Raw genomic sequence first — 6980 nt, 5'->3', positions numbered from 1 at the left:
GCAGTACTAAGGCGTTACCGCCTTGCCCTTACAGCCAGACAACGGACCTCTCCTTGTGATTTTGCAAGTGGTCGGTCTTGCCCTGGTCTTCGGGATACAGTTTGTTGCTTTAATTTTGGACACCATGTAACGTTCCAGTCTTACGGTTACCACCCCTGCATTATGTATTAATAGATCAATACTCTTATATCTCCAGCTATAATTAAACTAAATTACTTTTCGATAATAGGAAAAAGGCTTTTAGAAGAATAATAGCAATACCGAACAACAGTAGTTACAATTCCCTTTGTACCATAAACAATCAAAATCAGATTCAGGAAATTAATATATGGAAATGTTTAGATAAAAGAATAATATATTTCGTTTTCATCATCTGTAAATGGTAGGAATTAAATCCGGAACCTAGTTAACAAAATATAGAAAGTTGATCATTTAGCATTGTTAGAATGCTTATTTCTGCAATTTGAATATTAATGTGATTTTTATGTGTTTAGAAAATGTCTTAAACTTGTTTTAGTAAAGTGGGGAATATTACAGAGTGTTTGATAATGTTGTTAAACTATTTCATATTATAAGTTACTTTTTGTATTATTATAACCAGTAGTACATTGTAGGAAGAGTATAAATACTCGGCCTTGAGTATTGTTGGGGGAGATGAGTGTTGGACCCACTAGAGATCTGTGCGTACAGTTGAGATAAGTTCTTGGTGCATGATTCAGGTTTGGATTTACAGTATAACAATTCGTGTGATTGACATTGTCTAAAACAGCATATTAGAACAGTGCAGTGACGGATTATTTCGGAGTGTTAAACAGTTTGATTTAATATCACAAAAGGCGTAATGATATGTGACTTTATATTCGTACTTTGTTCAGCACTAGTGTTGAACAATGCAATGGACCTCACACACGCATTTCTATCAGATTACTGCAACTGGACTATTTAATATCGCCAGTGTAGTATGTGCTACCATCGGTTTGCTGTAGTAGTAACAACAAGGCTTATTACAACGGAGATTTATCATGAGCTCATAAGATACAGGTTTTGAAGTGAATAAATCTACATACTTACTTTACTTCAATTGTGGTCTACGTCATTGTAGTGAAATCCATTATGGTATCCTGTATTTATTGAACAAGCATATTTCAGCTCACGTATGCAGTCGTCGAGGGACGCCGAAGGCAAGATATTCACAGGTATTTAAACCATTTTTAACTACTCACTAACCGGTGGGACGTTACAACCAGTGTCGTTATACTGCAATTTAATACATATTTACTATTTTAAATTTCTGGTGCTGACTTGTTCGAGTCAGTTAAGGAAAAAAAATAGAAAAAGAAAGCCGTGAGAGGTGACTTAACGCCGTTCCGGTGCGTTCCGATTGAAATTGTATCCCGGATCCCACCTTCTGTTATCTTGACTCCTGCGGTCAGCACATCACGAAAGTCCTCACACCAGCTTCTCCGTGCACTTCGTTCTCACTGCGGAAAATAAACTGCATACTCCTTTTGACATCATTTTCATTCACGCGCTGAAAGTGGTCTTATCAGTACCAAAACTTCGTTTCAGCTGGCTATAATCACAGTTTGCACTACATACAGTCTATTGCACACTGATGAAACAAAACATTTATGTCCACTATCTAAACCGAGACTAAGTGAATGTGACAGCGTCGCTGACACTTGTCGCAGTAAGGAAGGTATGTACGTGGAAAAGGGGAGGGAGGAAAGTGCGGCAATTCATTAACTTGACAAAGGGAAGTGTGCTCCGCTACGGCGCCTGGGGACGAATATCTCTGAAACGGCGACGATGTTCAGCTGCTCGCATACTACTGTGGTGAATGTTATGGCAAGTGAGAGAAGGACGCTGAAACCGCGACGAGGTGACAAACAGTTGGCCGGCAACGCTGCATTACAGAAGGTAGAGGTCGGAGGAATTACCTCGCTGTAAAGCAGGATAGGCGGCGATCTGTGGCAGATCTGAAGACGGAGTGCAGTGCTGGTACACGCACAAGTGTTCTGGGACACACTGTTGAATATTGGGCTCCGCATCAGATGAGCCATACGTGTTCACATGATGATCCAAAGTCGTCATCGATTACGATGGCAGCGGACGCAAGATCACCGAGACTGGACCGTGGATCCGTAGAGACGTGTTACGTTGTCGGATGAACCACGTTTATTACATCAGGTCGATGGTCGCGTCCGCCGTCATCCAGGTGGATGGCTGCTCGAAACATGCAACGTGCCGAGGACACGAACCGGTGGGGGCAGTATTGTGCTATGGGGGACGATCACCTCACCTTCCACGGGACATGTGGTTGGGTTACCTGCATTGCGTCCTTCATGCTTGATGACTTCTCCTAAGGCGATAGCATCATCCAGTAGCATAACTGACTGTCTCCTGACTGTCTCACAAGCCCAGAATCGTGCTACAGTTGCTTGAGGAACGTGGTGGTGGACCGAGGTTGATGTCTTCGCCAATGAACTTGCTTGATATTAAACAGATGCCAACACACCAGAGGCGCTGTCGGGCCCCAGTTCCGCGTCCACAAACCATCACCATCTAATGGAAGAGAATTGCATGTCTTGTGTGTAGACATTACAAGTGGCCCACTGTGTTAAGAACAGTTCTGCTAAGGTAAGTAGCTAAACTAAGCACTTATTTATTGAAGCTATACCTATATACCTAAGTCGAAACAAGACCCTGGGAGTAGGCAACATTCCATTAGAACTACTGACAGCCTTAGGAGAGCCAGGCCTAACAAAACTCTACCATCTGGTGAGCAAGATGTATGAAACAGCGGAATATCCTCAGACTTCAAGAAGAATGTAATAATTCGAATCCCAAAGAAAGCAGGTGTTGACAGATGTGAAAATTAGCGAACTATCAGTTTAATAAGACATGGCTGCAAAATACTAACACCAATTCTTTACAGACGAATGGAGAAACTGGTAGAAGCCGACCTCGGGGAAGATCAGTTTGGATTCCGTAGAAATGTTGGAACACATGAGGCAATACAGACCCTACGACTTATCTTAGAAGCTGGATTAAGGAAAGGCAAACCCACGTTTCTAGCATTTGTAGTCTTAGAGGAAGCTCTCGACAATGTTGACTGGAATCATTAATTAAAACTTCCGGGCTGAATTGCCGTGGTCCATATATAAAACTTCTTCTCCTTCCTGACGTTTCGTTGCCGGCTGCGGGCAACATCTTCTGAGGTGAGTCGGCGACTGGCTGCTAGGCGCTGGTGGTCCCACTTATACAGGGTGTTACAAAAAGGTACGGCCAAACTTTCAGGAAACATTCCTCACACACAAATAAAGAAAAGATGTTATGTGGACATGTGTCCGGAAACGCTTAATTTCCATGTTAGAGCTCATTTTAGTTTCGTCAGTATGTACTCCAACGTGATCAAATTGTAAATTTTCACAATCAACATGTGTGGGTTGACGAGAATCCGCACGCAATTGCGCAATCACGTCATAAACACAGATTTTCTGTGAACGTTTGGGCAGGCATTGTTGGTGATGTCTTGATTGGGCCCCATGTTCTTCCACCTACGCTCAATGGAGCACGTTATCATGATTTCATATGGGATACTCTACCTGTGCTGCTAGAACATATGCCTTTACAAGTACGACACAACATGTGGTTCATGCACGATGGAGCCCCTGCACATTTCAGTCGAAGTGTTCGTACGCTTCTCAACAACAGATTCGGTGACCGATGGATTGGTAGAGGAGGACCAATTCCATGGCCTCCACGCTCTCCTGACCTCAACCTTCTTGACTTTCATTTATGGGCGCATTTGAAAGCTCTTGTCTACGCAACCCCGGTACCAAATGTAGAGACTCTTCGTGCTCGTATTGTGGACGGCTGTGATACAATACGCCATTCTCCAGGGCTGCATCAGCGCATCAGGGATTCCATGCGACGGAGAGTGGATGCATGTATCCTCGCTAACGAAGAACATTTTGAACATTTCCTGTAACAAAGTGTTTGAAGTCACGCTGATACGTTCTGTTGCTGTGTGTTTCCATTCCACGATTAATGTGATTTGAAGAGAAGTAATAAAATGAGCTCTAACATGGAAAGTAAGCGTTTCCGGACACATGTCCACATAACATATTTTCTTTCTTTGTGTGTGAGGAATGTTTCCTGAAAGTTTGGCCGTACCTTATTGTAACGTCCTGTATAGAGCGCTTAGATGGCGCCATCACTCGTCACGTGCTTTCGACTTTAAAACTATCTCTGGCTAGTGCCGTCTCTCTCGATTACAGGTGATCGATTGTCACGTCGTTGGTACAAAGTCGAACGCCATATCTTGTCTAGTTTTAATCCTTCTTCTTTTCTATTAAAATTATTTCCGTGCTTATAGATCTCTATAGCTTCTCTATACATGCGAGTGTAATAATGTGAGGTCCTAGCTATCACGTTTGTCTCACTAAATTTTATTTAGTGATCACCGTCTTTGAAAACATGTTCCGCTACAGCTGATTTTTCAATCTGTCCCAATCCACAGTTCCTTTTGTGTTCCGTTAGGCGGGTATTAACACTCCTTTTAGTTGTTCCAATATAAACCATGTCACAGCTACACGGAATTTTATACACACCTGGGGTAGCTAAAGGGTGTCGTGCGTCTTTCACCAATCTTAAACTTTCACTAATTTTCTTTGTAGGTCGAAAGATTGTCTCCACTTGAAATTTGGCCAAAACTTTACCAATACGGTCCGTGATGTTATGAATAAATGGAAGAAAAACTTTTCCAGCCGACGGTTGTTGTTGTCGTGTATTTTCGGACACTTTTCTTCTAGGGTGGAGTGCTCGATCTATTTCCTTGTCAGTGTACCCATTTCTCTTGAAAGCTGTTCGCAAATGGCTTAATTCATCTTGTAAGTAAATTGGCTCACAGATGTTATTAGCTCTGTCCACTAAAGTTCTTATGACTCCTCTCTTCTGCCTAGGATGATGATTCGAATTCTTATGTAGGTAACGATCGGTGTGTGTGTCTTTCCTATATGCCTTGTGCCCTAGAGTCCCATCTGCCCGTTTAATAACCAATACATCCAAAAAATTTAGTTGTCCATTACTCTCTTTCTCCATGGTGAATTGTATCCTTGGATTGAAACTGTTTATGTGCACCAAAAATCACTCAGTTCCTCTTCAGCATGATTCACAAAGGTGTCATCCACGTATCGATACCATTTCAAAGGGCTTTTTTTGGCCGACTGCAGCACCTGTTGTTCGAAAAATTCCATAAATAGATTAGCAATAGCAGGGCTTAGAGGGCTACCCATGGCCACCTCATCAATTTGTTCATAATACTCGTTGTTATATTGAAAATAAGTCGAGGATAGACAATGTCGAAGCAAAGCTATTATATCAGTAGGAAACATATCAGCTATGTAAGAAAGAGCTTCGTCAACAGGGACCATGGTGAACAGGGATACTACATCGAAACTGACAAGGATGTCACTTGGACTAATTGTGATCTCCCTCAGTTTTTCGATAAAATGCATGGAATTTTTAATATGAGTGTCAGTTTGATCTATATACAGTTGCAACAAAGAAGCAAGATATCTAGCCAGCTCTTGAGTAGGAGCCCCAATGACACTTACTATCGGTCTCAATGGGACATTGGGCTTGTGTATCTTAGGTAAGCCATACAGTTTAGGAGGGTAAGCTTCAGTTTTGCAAAGGCATCTTTTATCTTCTGTAGGAATGGAGGAGCTTTTTATTAATCACTGGGTAGCACTTAACACTTTCGTTGTAGGGTCCTTTTTCAGTTTTTTATAGGTGGTAGGATCCAAGAGGTCATTGATCTTTCTATGATAATCCTCACTCTTCAGCACGACAGTAGCATTACCCTTATCAGCAGTAAGTACAATAATATTCCTGTCCGCATTAATCTCCCGTAACGCCTTCCTTTCTCCTAGGGATAAATTGCTGCTGGGTGGCTTGGCTTTATGTAATATCCTAGCTGTTTCCATCCTGATTTCATCGGCAGAATGCGGTGATAACAGACGAATCCCTGCTTCTATATTGGCAACAATATCTTCCGTGGGAATCTGTGATGGAGTGATAGCAAAATTTCCTCCTTTCGAAAGAAAGGAGTATAGATTTAAGTGTCAGAAAGTCGTTTCTGAAAGTATTTGTATGGAGTGTAGCCATGTATGGAAGTGAAACATGGACGATAAATAGTTTGGACAAGAAGAGAATATAAGTTTTCGAAATGTGGTGGTACAGAAGAATGCTGAAGATTATATGGCTAGATCACATAACTAATGAGGAGGTACTGAATAGAATTGGAGAGAAGAGAAATTTGTGGCACAACTTGACTAGAAGGAGGGATCGGTTGGTAGGACAAGTTCCGAGGCATCAAGGGATCACCAATTTAGTATTGGAGGGCAGAGTGGAGGGCAAAAATCGCAGAGTGAGACCAAGAGATGAATGCACTAAGCAGATTCAGAAGGATGTAGGTTGCAGTAGGTACTGGGAGATGAAGAAGCTTGCACAGGATAGAGTAGCAAGAAGAGTTGCATCAAACCAGTCCCAGGACTGAGGACCACAACTACAACAACAACTACAACAACCTATATGAACCACCCAGTAATCAATTTTATAGCCCAATATGGCTCTGAAAACAAGAAAAAGAATTCATCGCAATGGAAAACACAATAAACCGTACAACTGGTAATTCTCACGCATACTTTGTATAGCTGGAACATCAAACAGTAAGAAAACAGTCGTAAAATGCTATCAAGAATGTAGTCATTGTCAGCTAATAGCCAAACACAGTGAAATGGGATGGTTCCCCTGGACTTTAATCAAAATACCTCAATTATCAAATGGTTAATTACTGTTAATAGTTCAGCAAAGCGATTTAATAATGATGTAGTTCGAGAGACAAACCCTGAAACTAGTAATAAGGGCTGTTGATACCATTAACTCCGTACTTCGTGCAAGTATGGAGACAT

Source organism: Schistocerca cancellata, chromosome 7 (genome assembly GCF_023864275.1).
Source record: "Schistocerca cancellata isolate TAMUIC-IGC-003103 chromosome 7, iqSchCanc2.1, whole genome shotgun sequence".
NCBI classification, from domain to species: Eukaryota; Metazoa; Arthropoda; class Insecta; order Orthoptera; family Acrididae; genus Schistocerca; species Schistocerca cancellata.
The sequence above is the reverse complement of the archived record's forward strand: the minus strand, read 5'-3'. Positions refer to the sequence as shown.